Genomic DNA, 23,423 nt, shown 5'->3' with positions numbered 1-23,423 from the left:
TTTATCTTTGCAAACAATAGTACGCACGTTTTAACAACATGGGACCATGCAGCTGTCATACTGCTCAGGAAGGAGACGGGTTCTGTCTCCTAGAGAGGAATGTACTTTGGTGCGAAAAGTGCAAATCAATCCGAGAACAACAGCAAAGGACCTTGTGAAGATGCTGGAAGAAACTGCAGCATCTCTCCCTCTGTCATCCAGCTCTCTCTCGCTCGCTGCAGCTGAAGGAGTGGCTTTGAGATTCCTGGCACTCCAGGCCCTTTGCATGCTATGCTGTCTCTGATGTGGATGATTTGTCTGCTAACACTGAGGGATGGCAGGGACTGGGGATGCTTAGCGACCTGGGGTTGAGTGCCAGCCTATGTTCCCCAAGAGCACTTCTCTGAATGGAAGTGCATGTGAATGCCATTAATGCTAGTTTGAACTGGTGTGTGTGAACTTTAAATATGCCATTCACTTCTGAGTGTCCCTGATGGCCTATTTATTGCACAACATGAGTCGACAGGATTAATAAAATATGCAGATGGATACAGTATGCTGAAGACTATCGAAGAGCGAGATATTTTCTGCCACTTTTTTCGATAAACAAATGAGCATACACAGTGTCTTAGCCTATGTCTAATTCCTGTGCGTTTTGTCTCTTTTCCATTTTTCCTAGATAGACGCACTCCTGGACAGAACAATTATTAAATGAGTGCATGGGTGTATGAATGGCTCCGGGGGTAAGCTCCCTCCCACCAGCCAGCTTCACTGTGTATCACCTCAGGTCTGATGGTAATCTTCACCTTTGGCTTTGAGAAAGCGATAAGATGAGGGTGCCAAAGCGAGAGGGAGCTTCAGAGTTCACATAAGATAAAGAGGCTATGTAATTAGATAAGGCACAACTAGCGCTGTGGTGGTCATGAAATGTTGTCAGCCTGTGATTGTCAAGCAAATTAACATAATAACCTTTAGCATTTCCGGACTTCTATGCATAGCCTACAAGCCACTGGTGCAGACCTTTGGAACATCAACTGTAATGAATATGAGGGGAGACAGAGAGCTGGTATCTAGCGCAGGGGGCAGCAGGTGTTTATTGCAAAGGACCACAGGAAGAGGCAGGTAGCTGGGTCCAGGGGCAGGCAAAAGGGCAACATTACAGGCAGGGAAAAGGCTAGTAACGTAGTCCGGGAGATCAGGAAATAGGTAGATAACAGGAAATCCAATAGGCTAAAGTACAGGCAGGGAATAGGCAAAAGGTGTCGTTAGTGAGGCAGAAAAAAACTATCATACACGGGAGGAGTAACTCAAGGGTAAACCAGCGCTCTGACAGACGTGTAGCACAAAACAAACAATACCTCACAGTGATGGGGTGCAAAGAACTGAACTAAATAGCGTGTGATAATGACATACAGGTGTGTGAACAGGTGATTAGAATTCAGGTGACTGGGATCTGGAGAGTGAGCTGCGTTCAGGGGATCTAGGTGTTTGAGGGTGTGAGTTGGAAGCAGACCTTACATCTACATTGTAAAAAGTCTAATAAATCTATATAACTTGCCTACACCAGGGGTACTCAACTCTTACCCAATGAGGTCCGAAGCCTGCTGGTTTTCAAATCAAATCAAATGTATTTATATAGCCCTTCGTACATCAGCTGATATCTCAAAGTGCTGTACAGAAACCCAGCCTAAAACCCCAAACAGCAAGCAATGCAGGTGTAGAAGCAATGCAAGCAATGCAGGAAAAACTCCCTAGAAAGGCCAAACCCTAGGAAGAAACCTAGAGAGGAACCAGGTTATGTGGGGTGGCCAGTCCTCGTCTGGCTGTGCCGGGTGGAGATTATAACAGAACATGGCCAAGATGTTCAAATGTTCATAAATGACCAGCATGGTCGAATAATAATAAGGCAGAACAGTTGAAACTGGAGCAGCAGCACAGCCAGGTGGACTGGGGACAGCAAGGAGTCATCATGTCAGGTAGTCCTGGGGCATGGTCCTAGGGCTCAGGTCCTCCGAGAGAGAGAAAGAAAGAGAGAAAGAGAGAAGGAGAGAATTAGAGAACGCACACTTAGATTCACACAGGACACCGAATAGGACAGGAGAAGTACTCCCGAGATAACAAACTGACCCTAGCCCCCCGACACAAACTACTGCAGCATAAATACTGGAGGCTGAGACAGGAGGGGTCAGGACACCCCCGGACAGGGCCAAACAGGAAGGATATAACCCCACCCACTTTGCCAAAGCACAGCCCCCACACCACTAGAGGGATATCTTCAACCACCAACTTACCATCCTGAGACAAGGCTGAGTATAGCCCACAAAGATCTCCGCCATGGCACATGGGGGGGGGGGGGGGCAACCCAGACAGGATGACCACATCAGTGAATCAACCCACTCAGGTGACGCACCCCTTCCAGGGACGGCATGAGAGAGCCCCATTAAGCCAGTGACTCAGCCCCTGTAATAGGGTTAGAGGCAGAGAATCCCAGTGGAAAGAGGGGAACCGGCCAGGCAGAGACAGCACGGGCGGTTCGTTGCTCCAGAGCCTTTCCGTTTACCCTCCCACACCTGGGCCAGACTACACTCAATCATATGACCCACTGAAGAGATGAGTCTTCAGTAAAGACTTAAAGGTTGAGACCGAGTTTGCGTCTCTGACATGGGTAGGCAGACCGTTCCATAAAAATGGAGCTCTATAGGAGAAAGCCCTGCCTCCAGCTGTTTGCTTAGAAATTCTAGGGACAATTAGGAGGCCTGCGTCTTGTGACCGTAGCGTACGTGTAGGTATGTATGGCAGGACCAAATCAGAGAGATAGGTAGGAGCAAGCCCATGTAATGCTTTGTAGGTTAGCAGTAAAACATTGAAATCAGCCCTTGCTTTGACAGGAAGCCAGTGTAGAGAGGCTAGCACTGGAGTAATATGATCAAATTTTTTGCTTCTAGTCAGGATTCTAGCAGCCGTATTTAGCACTAACTGAAGTTTATTTAGTGCTTTATCCGGGTAGCCGGAAAGTAGAGCATTGCAGTAGTCTAACCTAGAAGTGACAAAAGCATGGATGAATTTTTCTGCATCATTTTTGGACAGAAAGTTTCTGATTTTTGCAATGTTACGTAGATGGAAAAAAGCTGTCCTTGAAATGGTCTTGATATGTTCTTCAAAAGAGAGATCAGGGTCCAGAGTAACGCCGAGGTCCTTCAGTTTTATTTGAGACGACTGTACAACCATTAAGATTAATTGTCAGATTCAACAGAAGATCTCTTTGTTTCTTGGGACCTAGAACAAGCATCTCTGTTTTGTCCGAGTTTAAAAGTAGAACATTTGCAGCCATCCACTTCCTTATGTCTGAAACACATGCTTCTAGCAAGGTAAATTTTGGGGCTTCACCATGTTTCATTGAAATGCACAGCTGTGTGTCATCTGCATAGCAGTGAAAGTTAACATTATGTTTTCGAATAACATCCCCAAGAGGTAAAATATATAGTGAAAACAATAGTGGTCCTAAAACGGAACCTTGAGGAACACCGAAATTTACAGTTGATTTGTCAGAGGACCAACCATTCACAGAGACAAACTGATATCTTTCCGACAGATAAGATCTAAACCAGGCCAGAACTTGTCCGTGTAGACCAATTTGGGTTTCCAATCTCTCCAAAAGAATGTGGTGATCGATGGTATCAAAAGCATCGATCACCACTAAGGTCTAGGAGCACGAGGACAGATGCAGAGCCTCGGTCCGATGCCATTAAAATGTCATTTACCACCTTCACAAGTGCCGTCTCAGTGCTATGATGGGGTCTAAAACCAGACTGAAGCATTTTGTATCCATTGTTTGTCTTCAGGAAGGCAGTAAGTTGCTGCGCCAACAGCCTTTTCTAACATTTTTGAGAGGAATGGAAGATTCAATATAGGCCGATAGTTTTTAAAAATATTTTCTGGGTCAAGGTTTGGCTTTTTCAAGAGAGGCTTTATTACTGCCACTTTTAGTGAGTTTGGTACACATGGATTGAGAGCCGTTTATTATGTTCAACATAGGAGGGCTGTCACGAATATTACCGAAGGTGACTCCCCTTCTTGTTCGGGTGGCGCTCGGCGGTCGTCGTCGCCGGTCTACTAGCTATCGCCGATCCGTTGTTCTGTGTTCCTTTGGTTTTGTCTGATTGGTATCACCTGTTTCTTGTTTGGTTGTTAGGGGAGGGTTTTATATAGTTCGTTCAGCCCACTTCTGTTTCGTGCGGGCTTGTCAGTCTGTTTTGTTGTTTGGGTGTATTTTGTTTGTATTTGGGTTTCACGCTGTCCGTTTATATTTCTGATCGTTTTGTTTTTCTACTTTTGGTTCATGTTATATTTCCGGAACCTTAAAGCGTGTTTTTTTTCCCACATCTTTTGCTCTCTGCGCCTGACTCCACACCTCCTCACTCATTTCTCGTAACAGAAGCCCGCACCTTCATATGGAGTCAGCAGGAGCAGCGACCACTCCTCTTCCTACTATGGAGGAGAGAGTCCATCACACGTCTATCCTCCATCGCCTAGGATCAGCGATGGATCAGATGATGGAGAGGATGGATCGTTGGGAGAGGAATGGTCTCCCTACTACCCCACCGACCCTCCCACCAGCAACTCTACCATCTCCCCCAACTGGATCCAGTTCCAGCGCTCTGCGCATTACGCCTCCGAGGGAGTACGATGGAGCAGCGACGGGGTGCCAGGGATTCCTGCTTCAACTAGATCTCTACCTGGCCAGCGTTCGGCCGGCTCCCTCGGAAGAGGAGAAAGTGTGGGTTCTCATCACATGCCTTACCGGTAGAGCCCTGGAGTGGGCTAATGCGGTCTGGAACGGGCCCGACTCAGCGAAGGACAATTACCCGGAATTCACCCGCCGTTTCAGGGCCGTGTTCGATCACCCTCCAGAAGGTCGAGCGGCGGGTGAGAGATTATTCCATCTCAGACAGGGGACGAGGAGCGCGCAGGACTTCGCGCTGGAGTTCCGGACCTTGGCCGCTGGAGCAGGGTGGAACGACAGGGCCCTGATAGACCATTACAGATGTAGCCTGAGAGAGGACGTCCGTAGGGAGCTGGCCTGTCGGGATACTACACTTAGCCTGGATGGACTGATAGACCTGTCGATCCGGTTGGACCATCTGCTAGCTGCTCGCGGACGTTCTGAAAGGGTCCTGTCAGTTCTACCTCCTGACCCTCCTGCTCCTATCCCGATGGTGCTGGAGGAATTCATCTGGGAATCGAGAGGGCAGGCAGAACACTCCTCGGTCACCCCAGGTGAGTAAGCACCACACTCTCCCAGAGTTTCCTGTTGGTCACACGTTCCTATTAATTTGTTTCCTTAATTATTCTCCTTCCCTCCAGCATAAGGCACTGGTAGATTCAGGCGCAGCTGGAAACTTTATAGATCGCGGACTCGCTCAGAGGTTGAGGATTCCGTTAGTAAAAGTAGACCCTCCTTTTGCCGTGCACTCTTTAGATAGTCGACCATTAGGGTCAGGGCTGGTGAGGAAAGCCACAGTTTCGTTGGAGATGATTACGCAGGGGAATCACAGGGAGTGAATTAGTTTGTTCCTTATCGATTCACCTGCGTTTCCGGTGGTACTGGGGATTCCCTGGCTAGCTATTCATAATCCTATGATTTCGTGGAAACAGGGAACTCTACAGGGGTGGTCTGATGAGTGTTCAGGCAGGTGTGTAGGGGTTTCCATCGGTGCGACAACGGTGGAGAGTCCAGACCAGGTTTCCACCGTGCACATTCCAGCTGAGTATAATGATTTGGCTATCGTTTTCAGTAAAAAGAAGGCGACCCAATTACCACCCCATAGGCAGGGGGATTGCGTGATAAACCTCCAGGGTGACGCTGCACTCCCCAGGAGTCATGTGTATCCTTTGTCCCAGGAGGAGACGGTGGCTATGGAAACGTATATCACCGAGGCTCTGGGACAGGGGTACATTCGGCCCTCCATGTCACCTGTCTCTTCGAGTTTCTTTTTTGTGAAGAAAAAAGATGGTGGTTTACGTCCGTGTATTGATTATAGAGGTCTAAATTCCATCACGGTGGGTTTTAGTTACCCACTACCTCTCATTGCTACGGCAGTGGAATCATTTCACGGAGCGCAGTTCTTCACTAAACTGGATCTCAGGAGTGCTTATAATCTGGTGCGTATTCGGGATGGAGATGAGTGGAAAACTGCATTTAGCACTACTTCTGGCCATTATGAGTACCTCGTCATGCCATACGGTTTAAAGAATGCCCCAGCTATATTTCAATCCTTCGTGGATGAGATTCTCAGAGACCTGCACGGACAGGGTGTAGTGGTGTATATTGACGATATTTTGATCTACTCCGCTACACGCACTGCGCATGTATCTCTGGTGCGCAAGGTTCTTAGACGACTGCTGGAGCATGACCTGTATGTGAAGGCGGAGAAATGTGAGTTTTCCAAACAATCAGTTTCCTTCCTGGGTTATCGCATTTCCAGCTCTGGGTTGGTAATGTAGGGTGACCGCGTAAAGGCCGTGCGTAATTGGCCGACTCCGACCACGGTAAAGGAGGTGCAGCGGTTCTTGGGGTTTGCCAATTACTACCCGGAGGTTTATCCGGGGTTTTGGTCAGGTAGCTGCCCCTATTACCTCACTGCTGAAGGGGGGGCGGTGCGTTTACAGTGGTCAGCAGAGGCGAACGGAGCTTTTCATAAGTTGAAGGCGATGTTTACTGAGGCGCCGGTGTTGGAGCATCCGGACCCTTCTTTGGCGTTTATAGTAGAGGTGGACGCATCCGAGGCTGGGGTTGGAGCGGTGCTCTCACAGCGTTCGGGTGCGCCACCGAAGCTCCGCCCCTGTGCCTTTTTTTCGAAGAAGCTCGGGCCAGCGGAGCGGAATTATGATGTGGGGGATAGGGAGTTGTTGGCTATGGTTAAGGCCCTGAAGGTGTGGAGACACTGGCTTGAGGGGGCTAAGCACCCTTTCCTTATCTGGACTGACCACCGTAACCTGGAGTATATCCGATCAGCTAGGAGACTGAATCCTCGTCAGGCAAGGTGGGCCATGTTTTTCTCGTATAGACCAGGTTCCCTCAACACTAAGGCCGACGCGCTGTCAAGACTCTATGACACTGAGAACAGGTCCATCGATCCTACTCCCATCATTCCGGCAGCTAAGCTGGTGGCACCAGTAGTATGGGATGTGGACGCGGACATCGAGTGGGCGCTAAGGGAGGAACCTGCGCCTCCACAGTGTCCTGAGGGTCGTAGGTACGTGCCGCTGGCTGTTCGTGATCAATTGATTCGATGGGCTCATTGTCTACCCTCGTCGGGTCACCCAGGTATTTTTAGGACAGTGCAAGGTCTTGAGAGGAAGTACTGGTGGCCCACTTTGAGGAGGGATGTGCGATTCTATGTTTCCTCCTGTTCGGTGTGTGCCCAGAGTAAGGCTCCTAGACACCTGCCAAGAGGTAAATTACAACCTCTTCCCGTTCCACAACAGCCGTGGACCCATCTATCGGTGGATTTTCTTACTGACCTTCCCCCCTCTCAGGGTAACACAACAATCCTGGTCGTTGTGGATCGGTTCTCTAAGTCCTGCCGTCTTATCCCATTGCCCGGTCTCCCTACGGCCCTACAGACTGCGGAAGCTCTTTTCACCCATGTCTTCCGGCACTACGGGGTGCCCGAGGATATAGTTTCTGATCGGGGCCCCCAGTTTATCTCCCGTGTTTGGAGGGCATTTATGGAACGTCTGGGGGTCTCGGTCAGCCTGACCTCAGGGTATCACCCGGAGAGTAATGGGCAGGTGGAGAGAGTGAACCAGGAGGTGGGTAGGTTTCTGCGGTCGTATTGCCAGGACCGGCCAGGGGAGTGGGCGAGATATATTCCCTGGGCAGAAATAGCCCAGAACTCACTAAGCCACTCCTCTACCAACATGTCACCATTTGAGTGCGTGTTGGGGTACCAGCCAGTCCTGGCACCGTGTCATCAGAGCCAGACTGAGGCTCCTGCGGTGGAGGAGTGGGTGCAGCGCTCTAAGGAGACCTGGAGGGCTGTCCAAGAGTCATTACGCCAAGCGAGTATAAGGCAGAAGAAGAGCGCTGACCGTCACCGCAGTGAGGCCCCAGTGTTTGCACCTGGGGACAGGGTCTGGCTCTCGACCCGAAACCTGCCCCTCCACTTGCCCTGCCGGAAGCTGGGTCCGCAGTGTATAGGGCCATTTAAAGTCCTGAGGAGAATAAACGAGGTTTGTTATCGATTATTACTTCCTTCGTATTATCGTATTAACTCCTCGTTTCATGTGTCTCTTCTCAGGCCGGTGGTAGCTGGTCCCATGCAGGAAGGTGAGGTTCCGGAGGTTCCTCCGCCCCCTCTGGACATCGAGGGGTCCCCGGCGTACAAGATACGAGCTATTCTGGACTCGAGACGCCGGGTGAGGGGCTTGCAGTACCTCGTTGACTGGGAGGGGTACGGTCCGGAGGAGAGGTGCTGGGTTCCGGTGAGGGATATTCTAGATCCATCTATGTTGAGTGAGTTCCATCGCCTCCGTCCGGATCGCCCAGCGCCTCGGCCCCCGGGTCGTCCCCGAGGCCGGCGTCGGCGCACTGCGGGAGCTGCGCGTCAGGGGGGGGGCGACTGTCACGAATATTACCGAAGGTGACTCCCCTTCTTGTTCGGGTGGCGCTCGGCGGTCGTCGTCGCCGGTCTACTAGCTATCGCCGATCCGTTGTTCTGTGTTCCTTTGGTTTTGTCTGATTGGTATCACCTGTTTCTTGTTTGGTTGTTAGGGGAGGGTTATATAGTTCGTTCAGCCCGCTTTTGTTTCGTGCGGGCTTGTCAGTCTGTTTTGTTGTTTGAGTGTATTTTGTTTGTATTTGGGTTTCACGCTGTCCGTTTATATTTCTGATCGTTTAGTTTTTCTGCTTTTGGTTCATGTTATATTTCCGGAACATTAAAGTGTGTTTTTTCCACATCTTTTGCTCTCTGCACCTGACTCCACACCTCCTCACTCATTTCTCGTAACAAGGGCCAAGCACAGGAAGCAGCTCTTTCAGTAGTTTAGTTGGAATAGGGTCCAGTATGCAGCTTGAAGGTTTAGAGGCCATGATTATTTTCATCATTGTGTCAAGAGATATAGTACTAAAACGCTTGAGCGTCTCTCTTGATCCTAGGTCCTGGCAGAGTTGTGCAGACTCCGGACAACTGAGCTTGAAGGAATACGCAGATTTAAAGAGGTGTCCATAATTTTTTCCTCAAAGAAGTTCATGAATTTATCACTGCTAAAGTGAAAGTCGTCCTCTCTTGGGGAATGCTGCTTTTTAGTTAGCTTTGCGACAGTATCAAAAAGGAATTTCAGATTGTTCTTATTTTCCTCAATTAAGTTCGAAAAATAGGATGATTGAGCAGCAGTAAGGGCTCTTCGGTACTGCACGGTACTGTCTTTCCAAGCTAGTCGGAAGACTTCCAGTTCGGTGTGGCACCATTTCCGTTCCAATTTTCTGGAAGTTTGCTTCAGAGCTCGGGTATTTTCTGTGTACCAGGGAGCTAGTTTCTTATGAGAAATGTTTTTAGTTTTTAGGGGTGCAACTGCATCTAGGGTATTGCGCAAGGTTAAATTGAGTTCCTCAGTTGGTGGGTAACTGATTTTTGTCGTCCTTGGGTAGACAGAGGGAATCTGGAAGGACATCAAGGAATCTTTGTGTTGTCTGTGAATTTATAGCACGACTTTTGATGTTCCTTGGTTGGGGTCTGAGCAGATTATTTGTTGCAATTGCAAACGTAATAAAATGGTGGTCCGATAGTCCAGGATTATGAGGAAAAACATTAAGATCCACAACATTTATTCTATGGGACAAAACTAGAGTATGACTGTGACAGTGAGTGGGTCCAGAGACATGTTTGACAAAACCCACTGAGTCAATGATGGCTCCGAAAGCCTTTTGGAGTGGGTCTGTGGACTTTTCCATGTGAATATTAAAGTCACCAAAGATTAGAATATTATCTGCTATGACTACAAGGTCCGATAGGAATTCAGGGAACTCAGTGAGGAACGCTGTATATGGCCCAGGAGGCCTGTAAACAGTAGCTATAAAAAGTGATTGAGTAGGCTGCATAGATTTCATGACTAGAAGCTCAAAAGACGAAAACGTCATTTTTTGGGGGGGAAATTGAAATTTGCTATCGTAAATGTTAGCAACACCTCCGCCTTTGCGGGATGCACGGGGGATAATATGGTCACTAGTGTAGCCAGGAGGTGAGGCCTCATTTAACACAGTAAATTCATCAGGCTTAAGCCATGTTTCAGTCAGGCCAATCACATCAAGATAATGATCAGTGATTAGTTCATTGACTATAATTGCCTTTGAAGTAAGGGATCTAACATTAAGTAGCCCTATTTTGAGATGTGAGGTATCATGATCTCTTTCAATATTGACAGGAATAGAGGTGGTCTTTATCCTAGTGAGATTGCTAAGGCGAACACCGCCATGTTTAGTTTTGCCCAACCTAGGTCGAGGCACAGACACGGTCTCAATGGTGATAGCTGAGCTGACTACACTGACTGTGCTAGTGGCAGACTCCACTATGCTGGCAGGCTGGCTAACAGCCTGCTGCCTGGCCTGCACCCTATTTCATTGTGGAGCTAGAGGAGTTAGAGCCCTGTCTATGTTGGTAGATAAGATGAGAGCACCCCTCCAGCTAGGATGGAGTCCGTCACTCCTCAGCAGGTCAGGCTTGGTCCTGTTTGTGGGTGAGTCCCAATTATCTACAAATTCTATCTTTTGGGAGGGGCAGCAAACAGTTTTCAACCAGTGATTGAGTTGTGAGACTCTGCTGTAGAGCTCATCACTCCCCCTAACTGTTCTACTTGATAATTAATTGCACACACCTGGTGTCCCAGGTCTAAATAAGTCCCTGATTAGAGGGAAACAATGAACAAATGCAATGGAACTAGTAAATACAAGAAATCCATTATTTATTTATTTGAGACAGGTCTAAAGAAACCTGATATGAAGAAAATGTAGTCTATTTTTTTAGAAGAACAGAATAGCATATTCTGAGTTGTCCTTATGTTATGCACTGATATGGCAGACAACATTTGCTTAGGTAGACATTTTTATTATTTTATACTATGAAGAATAGTATTGAACATAGCAGAGTAAAATAGAAAGGACATTTTCTCCAAACAATTTCCAAGGAAGTGCGCAAAAGCGGCTATTCTGTGTTGAGTGGTTAACAACTTTAGTTGTGATACAAACGTTGGCCTATATGTTTCGAATTTTAATACATTCTAAGGCTGCGTGATGCGACTCTAGTGATGATTTGAAAAAAGTCACATGAAAGTAATGAGCTCTGATTTCTTTCTTGTGCAGCTGCACACACTTCATCAGTCTCTAATTCACAATATAACAGAAACTTGATAATATTCTCACCAGGCCTCGAATTTCCCGGCTGCATCCCCTTGTGTGACCGTAATGCCTCCTAAAAAATCCATGCCATTTGTGGCCAAAGTGTCCTTTGTGCCCTTGGGCTGAAAATACTAATTATAATTCCTTTCTCCCGGCTGCCGTGCTCCGAAGCACCTCTCACTCAAATGGCTTTCTCAGATATCTCAATTCTTATTAGCCAATGCCTGCTATGTGATCGGGTCCTTCTCACAGGCATCTCAGCTGAGAAGTAGAAGGCTACAAGTGAAGACAGACACAGAGACGCAACTGTGCATGTCCCTCTTATCGAAATCCGATATTGAAGATGTTAGAAGAATTGTCCACACAGCCTACTTTTTCGGCAGCCAACAAGATAAGTAGACCTAATGAACAGCTAAAGCAATTGCCTATCTCAATCTTCTATCCCTCACAGTACAAAAGCTGACCTATTCTATTAGTCAACTTGTCCTTCTGTGCAAAAAATAAATATTCCAAACATACTCTGGGACAGTTGAGGGATGCGTAGATCCCAAATTAATACATCCACTCGCATAAAAAAACATTTAAAAGCAATGAGGCTGATGCAATTGATCAGAACTTAGCTTAAAATATTGATAAACTATTTCTTCACATTATAAGCAAAGCATGCATGGCAAGGCTATAGGGGTGAATGTGTCAAAATGCAATCAATTAGCATGAAAACACTGTTCTCAAAAGTGACCGCAAATGCGATTATGCACGTGATGCTTTATTATAAAGGTGCATTTTTTTTATATATATATTTTTTGCCCCTTTTCTCCCCAATTTCGTGGTATCCAATTGTCATGTGATTTATGACCACTTTAGTTGTGATATAAACTTTATCAAAACATATATTTACGCTGTTTCTTGCCTTACTGCATACAGCTGGGCATCATTCACAAGTGATAGGCTAATATTTTCACCCATCAGACTATTCTTAATTTGATGTTGTCTTTTGATTTAGAATGGACCATTATCATGCACCTGTCTCGGCATGGTTAAACAAAATACATGTCATCTATGCACTTAAATAGCGAATGGAGGACGCTTTCCCCGAGATTCATTTTCATGCCAGCCAGGTAGGCTATACGCCTGTTGTAAAGCGAAGCAATGTGCTTGATATGAGGAAAGTATATAAATAAGTATAGTAGGGCTAGCCTATAGAAAGCTGATGGGATCATCCTCTTTTTAATAGAGGCCATTAAAACTGTTTTTAAAACTGCAATTGCATAGCCTATAGAAATGTTGTGCAACATGAGCACATGGTCTCTCATGAAGTGTTTGATTTGATTTTCGAAAACATTTGCATTGATGTCAGAGTGATTAGAGGGACAATAGAGTGCTGAGTACCAGGCAGTTAGCAAGTTTGGTAGGCAATTTTTTTATACCTTTATTTTACTAGGCAAGTGAGTTAAGAACAAATTCTTATTTTCAATGACAGCCTAGGAACAGTGGGTTAACTGCCTGTTCAGGGGCAGAATGACAGATTTTGTACCATGTCAGCTCAGGGATTTGAACTTGCAACCTTTCGGTTACTAGTCCATTGCTCTAACCACTAGGCTACCCTGCCGCCCCAATGACCATCAGAAGCATCATAGCTTGGAGAAGCCTGGAGAAGCCTAGTTACCATGACTAAACGGTGTCCGCCGGTGTGGCGGTAATATGGTCACCATAACAGCCCTAGGCACAGCTCAACTATACTTTCCAGGGCCTTCAGATGAAGAAAAGCATGTTAATGTCGCTTTCCTCCAGAGAGGCTCTGACAGTACACTGTGAATAGAAAAGAATAGACTGACAGAACCCTGGAATTCGAGCACTCATTCTTTGTCTGCTGACTCTTGATAGCACTCCTGGGGGAGCCTGGAGCCTGTATAAAGCCAACCCTTTTTACTGCTATGCTCTGCACACAAATACACAAATACTATATAAACATGAGGGAAGCAGAGATGGTCACATGCTCAAAGAAGCTCCACAGAGACACTTCTCCATCTTTCTCTGTGATTTAATTTATATCTGACAACACCATACGTTGCGTACACTTATGGGTGACTAGCTTTATGCCACATCCCCCTCTACTCTCTATAAAGTGCACCTTTAAGGCCAGGCACCAAACCACAATAGGGCCATTTTTTTCTTAATCCTATCACAATCGTCACATAGACAAAATTATAATACTTTTTAGCGTTACACATTTTCTTAAATATTTTATAAAGTATGCAAATTATACGATATCTCATTAAATATGCACATGCATTCGGGAAAGTATTCAGACCCATTGACGTTTTCCACGTTTTGTTACGTTACAGCTTTATTCTACAATTGATTAAATTTGTTTTTTCCCTCATCACAGTACCCCATAATGACAAAGCGAAAACAGGTTTTTAGACATTTTTGCTAATGTATTAAAGATAAAAACATGAATACGTTATTTACATAAGTATTCCTGACCCTTTGGTCAGTACTTTGTTGAAGTACCTTAACCAGCAATTACAGCCTCGAGTCTTCTTGGGTGTGACTCTGTATTTGGGGAGTTTCTCCTATTCTTCTCTGCAGATCCTCTCAACCTCTGTCAGGTTGGATTGGTTGCATCGCTTCACAGCTATTTTCAGGTCTCTCCAGAGATGATCGACTGGGTTCAAGTCCGGGCTCTGGCTGGGCCACTGAAGGACATTCAGAGACTTGTCCCGAAGCCACTCCTGCGGTGTCTTTGCTGTGTGCTTAGGGTCATTGTTCTGTTAGAAGGTATACTTCCGCACCAGTCTGAGGTCTTGAACGCTCTGGAGTAGGTTTTCATTAAGGATCTGTACATTTCTCTGTTCATCTTTTCCTCGATCCCGACTAGTCTCCCAGTCCCTGCCATGGAAAAACATTCCCACAGCATGATGCTGCCACCACCATGCTTCACAGTAGGGAGGGTGCCATGTTTTCTCCAGACGTGACTCTTGGCATTCAGGCCAAAGAATCTTGTTTCTCATGGTCTGAGAGTCTTTTGGGGATCTCCAAACGGGCTGTCATGTGCTTTTCACTGAGGAGTGGCTTCTGTCTGGTCATGCTACTGTAAAGGCCTAATTGGTGGAGTGCTGCAGAGATGGTTGTCCTTCTGGAAGGTTCTCCCATCTCCACAGAGGAACTCTCAAGCTTTGTCAGAGTGACCATTGGGTTCTTGGTCAACTCCCTGACAAAGGCCCTTCCCCGATCAGTTTGGCTGGGCGGCAAGCTCTAGGAAGAGTCTTGGTGGTTCCAAACATCTTCCATTTAAGAATAATGGAGGCAACTGTGTTCTTGGGGACCTTCAATGCTGCAGAAATGTTTTGGTACCATTCCCCAGATCTGTGCATTAAGACAATCCTGTCTCGAAGCACTACGGACAATTACTTCGACCGCACGGCTTGGTTTTTGCTCTGACATGCACTGTCAACCAAGGGACGTTATAAAGACAGGTTTGTACCTATCCAAATCATGTCCAATCAATGGAATTTACCATAGGTGGACTCCAATCAAGTTGTAGAAACATCAAGGATGATAAATGAAAGCTTAATTTTGAGCAAAAGGTCTGAATACTTATGTAAATAAGGTATTTCTGTTTTTCGAAAAACCTGCTTTTGTTTCGTCATTACAGGGTATTGTGTGTAGATTGTTTTTATTTAATCAATGTTTTCCTCATCAATTTTTGAATTAGGCTGTAATGTAACAAAATGTGGGAAAAGTCAAGGGGTCTGAATGCTAATCAACTTAATCTCTGCAGCAGACTCTGGGTCTTCCTTTCCTGTGGTGGACCTCATGAGATCCAGTTTCATCATAGCGCTTGATGGTTTTTGTGACTGCACTTCAAGAAACTTTCAAAGTTTCCGGATTGACTAACCTTCATGTCCTAAAGTATTGATGGATTGTCATTTGTCTTTGCTTATTTGAGCTGTTCTTGCCATAATATGGACTTGGTATTTTATCAAATAGGGCTATCTTCTGTATACCACCCCTACCATGTCACGGCTCAAACGCATGAATTAAGGAAGAAGTTAATTTGTGGAATTTCTTTCCAACAAGGCACACCTGTTAATTGAAATGCATTCCAGGTGACTACCTTATGAAGCTGGTTGAGACAATGCTAAGAATGTGCAAAGCTGTCAACTTTGACAGCTTGGCTACTTTGAGCAATCAAAAATATATTTTGATTTGTTTAGCACTTTTTTGTTTCCTACATGATTCCATGTGTGTTTTTTCATAGTTTTGATGTCTTCACTACTATTCTACAGTGAAGAAAATAGTAATAAAGTAAAACCATTTAATGAGTAGGTGTGTCCAAACTTTTAATATGTATAGTGTCCACACACACACACACACACACACACACACACACACACACACACACACACAGTACCTTCAGAATGTATTCATACCCTTTGTCTTATTCCACATTTTGTTGTGTTAAAGCCTGAATTGGATTAAATTCAGGCTGGTTTTAGGGGGTTCAGCCCATGTAAGTCCCTGCATTACAGTTGTTTTCTTCAATTGCTAACAATCGGTCAATACTGAAGCCACTTTTTCAAAACTCTTCACACAGTCTGCATTACCAACATGCATCTTGGCCAAACATTTAATCTCACCTCCAAAACACTTCATGTCTCAAAATAAGTTTGTTTCGACCATAACACTGGCAACAATTCTCATTCAGAAAGCATACATTGTCACTCATAACACACTGATCTAAAAAACACTAACAGGAAGCATTACATAAATTATGAACTTTCTTTGAAGTTGAATGATTTTTTACATAATAAGAATAACACCTTTTCATTTTATTGACTGTACTAAAGTATATGTAACAAGAATGAATCAGAAATGCAGCAATTTCCTTCAATAGCCTTTATTTTTTTCTAGATCTTTGCATATAGTAATTTACTTGTGAAAAATAAAAAGTTGAAACAAAAAACAAATTCCTGAAATTCCAGGGCTGCAATAATAATTACAAAAAACAACATGTTTAGTATAGTCACTCATACTGTACGGGTTCTAGTTCTCTCCTGCATTTGGCCACAAGTTCTCATCAAGATCACATCTTATATTTTCTCTGGCAAATCATCTTGGAAAATATCTTCTGCAATGTCTAATCCAACCCTGACAGTCTTCAGGAGAAGTGTATCCTCACCCCGCATTCAAAGCATCCAGTAACGACATCTGGTCATATGGATGGTGGTCATAAAAGTCAAAAGGTAAATCCACAAGGTGGTAGGTACAGCAGGGAAAATGCCTCAAACGATAATCAAAAATAAATAAACGAGAACAAAAACAGAGTACCACAAGAGAGTCCAACTGGAGGAACAAATGTTCACAGCATCGCTGGGGCTGGGTGCTAACATTCAAACACAGAGCAAAGAACTGAGGAAAACGAGGCACAGGTGCAAATAATAACTGGAAACAAGGGAAAACAAAAGGGTCAAAAAAGTTCAATGGGGGCATCTAGTGGCCAAAACCGGAACAATCCGGGGATTAGTGACATCCTGGGATGTGCAGCAAACCAGTCTGTGACTGCAGCAGAGTGGTGAAATGCCACATTATCCCACAGAACAACAAAGGTACGGGAGGTTCTTGCCCCTCTCTCCTAAGCTGGCACAAGTTGATTATGCAGGTCATCAAGAAAATAAATGAGCCTCTCTGTATTGTAGGGGCCAATGAGTGGTTTGTGTAACAGCAAATCATCATTTGACACTGCTGCACACATTGTGATGTTAGCTCCTCACTGGCCTGGGACATCCAGGGTTGCTCTCTGTCCAATCACTTCTACCACTGCGGCAATTTTTTGCCAAGTTGAATCCAGCTTAATCCACAAAGATGAATGTCAACTCCCTTTTTCAGGACCCTTTCATTCAAAGATAATTCATAAAAATCCAAATAACTTCACAGATCTTCATTGTAAAGGGTTTAAACATTCTTTCCCATGCTTGTTCAATGAACCAATAAATGAACATGCACCTGTGGAACTGTCGTTAAGACACTAACAGCTTACAGACGGTAGGCAATTTAGGTCACAGTCATGAAAACGTAGGACACAAAAGAGGCCTTTCTCCTGACTCTGAAAAACTCCAAAAGAAAGAGGCCCAGTGTCCCTGCTCATCTGCATGAACGTGCCTTAGGCATGCTGCAAGGAGGCATGAGGACTGCAGATGAGGCCAGGGAAATAAATTGCAATGTCCGTATGTGAGACACCTAAGACAGCAATACAGGGAGACAGGACGGACAGCTGATCGTCCTCGCAGTGGCAGACCGCATGTAACAACACCTGCACAGGATCGGTACATCAACAACAGCCCGAGTTACACCAGGAACGCACAATTCCGGATCTCAATCCCATTGAGCACGTCTGGGACCTGTTGGATTGGAGGATGAGGGCTAGGGCCATTCCCCCCAGAAATGTCTGGGAACTTGGTGAAAGAGTGGGGTAACATCTCACAGCAAGAACTGGCAAATCTGGTGAAGTCCATGAGGAGGAGATGCACTGCAGTACTTAATGCAGCTGGTGGCCACACCAGATACTGACTGTTACTTTTGATCCCTTTGTTTAGGGACACATTATTCAATTTCTGTTAGTCACATGTCTGTGGAACTTGTTCAGTTTATGTCTCAGTTGTTGAATGTTGTTATGTTCATACACATATTTGCACATGTTACGTTTGCTGAAAATAAACCCAGTTGACAGTGAGAGGACATTTCTTTTTTTGTTGAGTTTATATACAGGGCAGATGGAGAAGCTTGCATTTTGGAAAATAAACTGTCCACTACCATCAACATGAAGTAGCAGGTCATAATATGGATTTAAAATCTAATAATAAAGTATATTTTAAATGCTATTTATGTATGACCAATGCCCTGTAACACCTGCATAAATGCAACATGAAATTCAGCATGCAATTTTTTAAACCATTCTGAATTCATAGAGAAGTAAACAATTTTAAATGAGCAAAGCTTTAGTATATAATTCTTCCAAATCCTTTATAATTGTACCATTCACTGAACATAGTTGTCCTTTGATGGTAATTTAACCCATATAGTTCTCATTTAGCCTCATTGGCTTTCTCAATTGCCTCTTAAAATAATAAGTGAAGAGTGTAAATATATTAGTTGATTACCATTGAGGACACATTTGCCTTTAACACAGAGTTTATTAACATAGTACCTGGAGAAATTCTGAAAGTCGTCCAATCAAAGATAATTGCAAAAGGTAAGGGGACGAGAAACCAGTGATGCGAGAGCAAGACAAATGCAACGAAGTGGAAAGTGATGGGGAAAAAAGTGACACATAAATGTTTCATGAATGTGTCAAAACGAATATGTCAATCTGTGTTGAAAATGTTTTCTATTCCATGGGGTAGTTTAGACTCTTAAAGTATCTGATCTTATCATGATTTTTTGATGTCCCGAGTTAAGTAAATGGGGGTAACATCTTATTGGTTCATGGTCTGTGAAAGGTTCATGAATTCTTAATAAAAATGAACTGTGGTAAATGCCATGTACTTCAAAAAAGGAAAATGCATCAATCTGTATGTGTGAAGTGTTCAATTGGCCGCATATCTTATAGCAAGATTAGCTTTTATAGTTGACTGTGATTATTCCTCATGCATTTAGGCATCTTATATGGACAAGAAAAGGGCTGACTGGCCACTGTAAGAATATTTTGAAGATAAATATACAACGCAGTTGAAGTCGGAAGTTTACATACACCTTAGCCAAATACAATTAAACTCAGTTTTTCACAATTCCTGACATTTAATCCTAGTAATAAGTCTTAGGTCAGTATCACCACTTTATTTTAAGAATGTGAAATGTCAGAATAATAGTAGAGTGAATAATTTATTTCAGCTTTTATTTCTTTCATTACATTCCCAGTGGGTCAAAAGTTAACATACGCTCAATTAGTATTTGGTAGCACTGTCTTTAAATTGTTTAACTTGGGTCTGTAACGATTGTCCTCCTCCCCGTTACCACGCTGATTGGTCGTTCTAACGAAGAGGAGTAGTAGGAAGGATCAGAGGACCAATGCGCAGCGTGGCAAGTGTCCATATGGTTTAATAAGAGTAATGAACACTGACCAAAACGATAAACCTGAACCTATAGGGGAGGGTCTGGGTGGGTGTCTGTCTGCGGGGCTTGCACCCCACTCCACCATAGGCTTTCTATAGAGAGGCGACCCTCGCCGCCGACCTCGGACTTGGGACCCAAGCCACGGATCCCGAATGGACAGGAGATTCCGGCAGCACCGGACAGGCGGGAGACTCCGGCTGCTCCGGAGTGAAGGGCAATTCCGGCAGCTCCTGGCTGACGGGGGGCTCTGGCAGTTCTGGACAGACGGGAGACTCTGGCAGCGCTGGACAGGAGGAAGAGTCTGGCAGCACTGAGCAGGCGGGAGCACCTGTAGGGAGGAGACGGAGAGACAGCCTGGTGCAGGGGGCTGCCACTGGAGGGCTGGTGTGTGGAGGTGGTACCGGATAGACCGGACCGTGAAGGCGCACTGGAGGTCTTCAGCACCGAGCCTGCCCAACCCTACCTGGCTGAATTCTCTCTGTAGCCAGACCAGTGCTGCGAGGTGGAATAGCCCACACTGGGCTGTGCTGGCGAACCGGGGACACCATGCGTAGGGCTGGTGCCATGTACACCGGCCCGAGGAGACGCACTGGAGACCAGATGCGCTGAGCCGGCTTCATGGCCCCTGGCTTGATGCCCACTCTAGCCCGGCCGATACGAGGCGCTGCTATGTTCCGCACTGGGGACACCGTGCGCCTCACGGCATAACACGGTGCCTGCCTGGTCCCTCTCTCTCCACAGTAAGCACGGGGAGTTGGCTCAGGTCTCCTACCTGACTTAGCCCCACTCCCCGTGTGCCACCCCCAAATACATTTTTGGGGCTTCCTCTCGGGCTTCCAACCGCGCTGCCGTGCTGCCTCCTCATTCCGCTGCCTCCAGCTCTGCCTTGGGGCGGCGATACTCTCCCGGCCTTACCCAGGGTCTCTTGCTATCCAGGATCTCCTCCCATGTCCAGGAGTCTGGAGTTCGCTGCTGCTGCCCATTACCACACTGCTTGGTCCTTCTGATGACGAGGAGTAGTAGGAAGGATCGGAGGACCAATGCGCAGCGTGGTAATGCAAAATAATAACCCACAACTCAAAAGTGAAACCAGGCTACCTAAGTATGGTTCTCAATCAGGAACAATGATTGACAGCTGCCTCTGATTGAGAACCATACCAGGCCAAACACAGAAATCCCAAATCATAGAAAAAGGAACATAGACAACCCACACAACTCACACCATGACCATACTAAACCAAAGACATAACAAAAGAACTAAGGTCAGAACATGACAGGGTCAAACGTTTCAGGTAGCCTTCCACAAGCTTCCCACAATAAGTTGGGTGAATTTTGGCCCATTCATCCTGACAGAGCTGGTGTAACTGAATCAGGTTTGTAGCCACCTTGCTCGCACACACTTTTTCAGTTCCGGCCACAAATGTTTTATGGGATTGAGGTCAGGGCTTTGTGATGGCCACTCCAATAATTTTACTTTGTTGTCCTTAAGACATTTTTCCACAACTTTGGAAGTATGCTTGGGGTCATTGTCTATTTGGAAGACCCATTTGCGACCAAGCTTTAACTTCCTGATTTATGTCTTGAGATGTTGCTTCAATATAGCCATGTAAAATTCCTCCCTCATGATGCCATCTATTTTGTGAGGTAGACCAGTCCCTCCAGCAGCAAAGCACCCCCCACAACATGATGCTGCCACCCCCTTGCTTCATAGTTGGGATGGTGTTCTTCAGCTTGCAAGCATCCCACTTTTTCCTGCAAACGTAATGATGGTCATTATGGCCAAACAGTTCTATTTTTGTTTTATCATACCAGAGGACATTTCTCCATAAAAGTACTTTGGAGAATGACACCAAAGTACAATATCCCCATGTGCAGTTGCAAACCGTAGTCTGGCTTTTTTATGGTGGTTTTGGAGCAGTGGCTTCTTCCTTGCTGAGCTGCCTTTCAGGTTATGTTGATATAGGACTAATTTTACTGTGGCTATAGATACTTTTGTAGCCGTTTCCTCCAGCATCTTCACAAGGTCCTTTGCTGTTGTTCTGGGATTGATTCACACTTTTCGTACCAAAGTACGTTCATTTCTAGGAGACAGAATGCGTCTCCTTCCTGAGCGGTATGACGGCTGCGTGGTCCCATGGTGTTCATACTTGCACACTGTTGTTTGTACAAATTAAAGTGGTACCTTCAGGCATTTGGAAATTGCTCCCAAGGATGAACCAGACTTGTGGTGGTCTACAATTTTTTTTCTGATGTCTTGGCAGATTTATTTTGATTTTCCCAAGATGTCAAGCAAAGAGGCAATGAGTTTGAAGGTAGTACTTGACATACATCCACAGGTACACCTCCAATTGATTCAATGATGTCAATTAGCCTATAAGAAGCTTCTAAAGCCACGGGGGTGGGGGCAGATATGAAACAGACCAAAACATTATCAATTTCTATTGGTCCAATGAAGATTGATGTAGGGTGTGGATAGGCTCATTTGAACAATCTATCTTAAGCCTTGATGTTATTATGCAACTTGACTCTACATTGAACATCTGAAGGAAAGGTGACGAGGCAAATTAGACAGCTGCAGGAATCTACAGATTAGAACCATGCTATTTGGACAACGAAGAAAAATGAGTGTGGAAATGTAGATATTAAACCAGTGTGCTTGACAGGTGTTTCCCCAACTTGCACAAAACAATATCCCATCAGCAAGGAAGCTATGGACGATACTTAGTGATAAAGATCTATGGGACATGACTATCGTTGAAAAGACACATTCTGCCGACATGCTGTTCATACTCATTTGACAATGAATCAAGCTGCACAGGGCCACAGCTGCTCGTTGGAACAAATGGTCAATGGTGTTGGAGGCTCCTAACATCATCATACAACATGGCACATCATGTAATTCAGCTACTCTGATGCTTCCTCCAGATACCACATAACTTGAACATTACTGTTTGAGTTGGTTTTGGATCAGATCTTTGATGGGTCTATTAAGAGTCATCCGTTGGAAAACCCTGAGTTTATCATATACACAGACGGTTCAAGCATTGTGGAGGGGAGAGGCAGGCTTGACAGTTACTACAATGGACAATGTGATAGTGACAGGCACATTAGATTTGAGAAAAGCAGACATTCACTTTGAGTGACACATTGCTTAACTATTGCATACAACTCTAATGCAGTAGGGGAAGCAGAAAGACAAGTAAAAGAGGTGTGGGGAATAACTCCTGAGGGGGGGACATGACGTAGTACCAGGACAGTGGGTGATGGTAAAAAAGCGTGACCTGATTCAGGAAACTAGGCTTATGTCGCAAATCACGACTTCACAGGAGAGCTATTTGAACTTTCATGTGCCTTAATATCAAATTTGTATGCCATCTGTAAATACGAATAACATTTTTAGATTACGAGCCTAGTTGGTTTAGCCACAGAAAATGGCAGCAACCGTCCCACTAGCCATGATTGGCTGAGATAATGAGTGGGCCGGACATGCCGAGAGATGAATTTCGATTGGTCTGCCATATAGCACACGTCTGACTATTGGAGCTGATCAGTATGTTTAGGTAATCGTTTCGAACGTGACTTTTTAAAAACATGTATCGTGTAGTAAAACTGCGTGGACATAATGTCAAGTTAAAGTGTACTGTTAGCTAGCTAATGCTATGTGTATGCGAGTTTTGAAATCAGTGGATTTTGAGTATGATAGCTAAGGAGATGGAGAAAGCACTCGATTACATCGTCAAACTAAGGCAACAATGAATGGCATCAGACAGATGCGTCCAACCATGACGTATACTGGTAAGATAGTCTAGCTAGCTACATTGTCAGATATTACACATTTCTAATTTTGATAGAAAGTGGTTTCATTTCAAGTGTACTGTTAGCTAACTAACATGAGCTGGCTGGGTCGCTAGCTAACGGTATGTCGGTATGTGCA

The sequence above is a fragment of the Oncorhynchus kisutch genome, linkage group LG14, assembly GCF_002021735.2.
Source record: "Oncorhynchus kisutch isolate 150728-3 linkage group LG14, Okis_V2, whole genome shotgun sequence".
NCBI classification, from domain to species: domain Eukaryota; kingdom Metazoa; phylum Chordata; class Actinopteri; order Salmoniformes; family Salmonidae; genus Oncorhynchus; species Oncorhynchus kisutch.
This window is presented reverse-complemented; position numbering follows the sequence as displayed.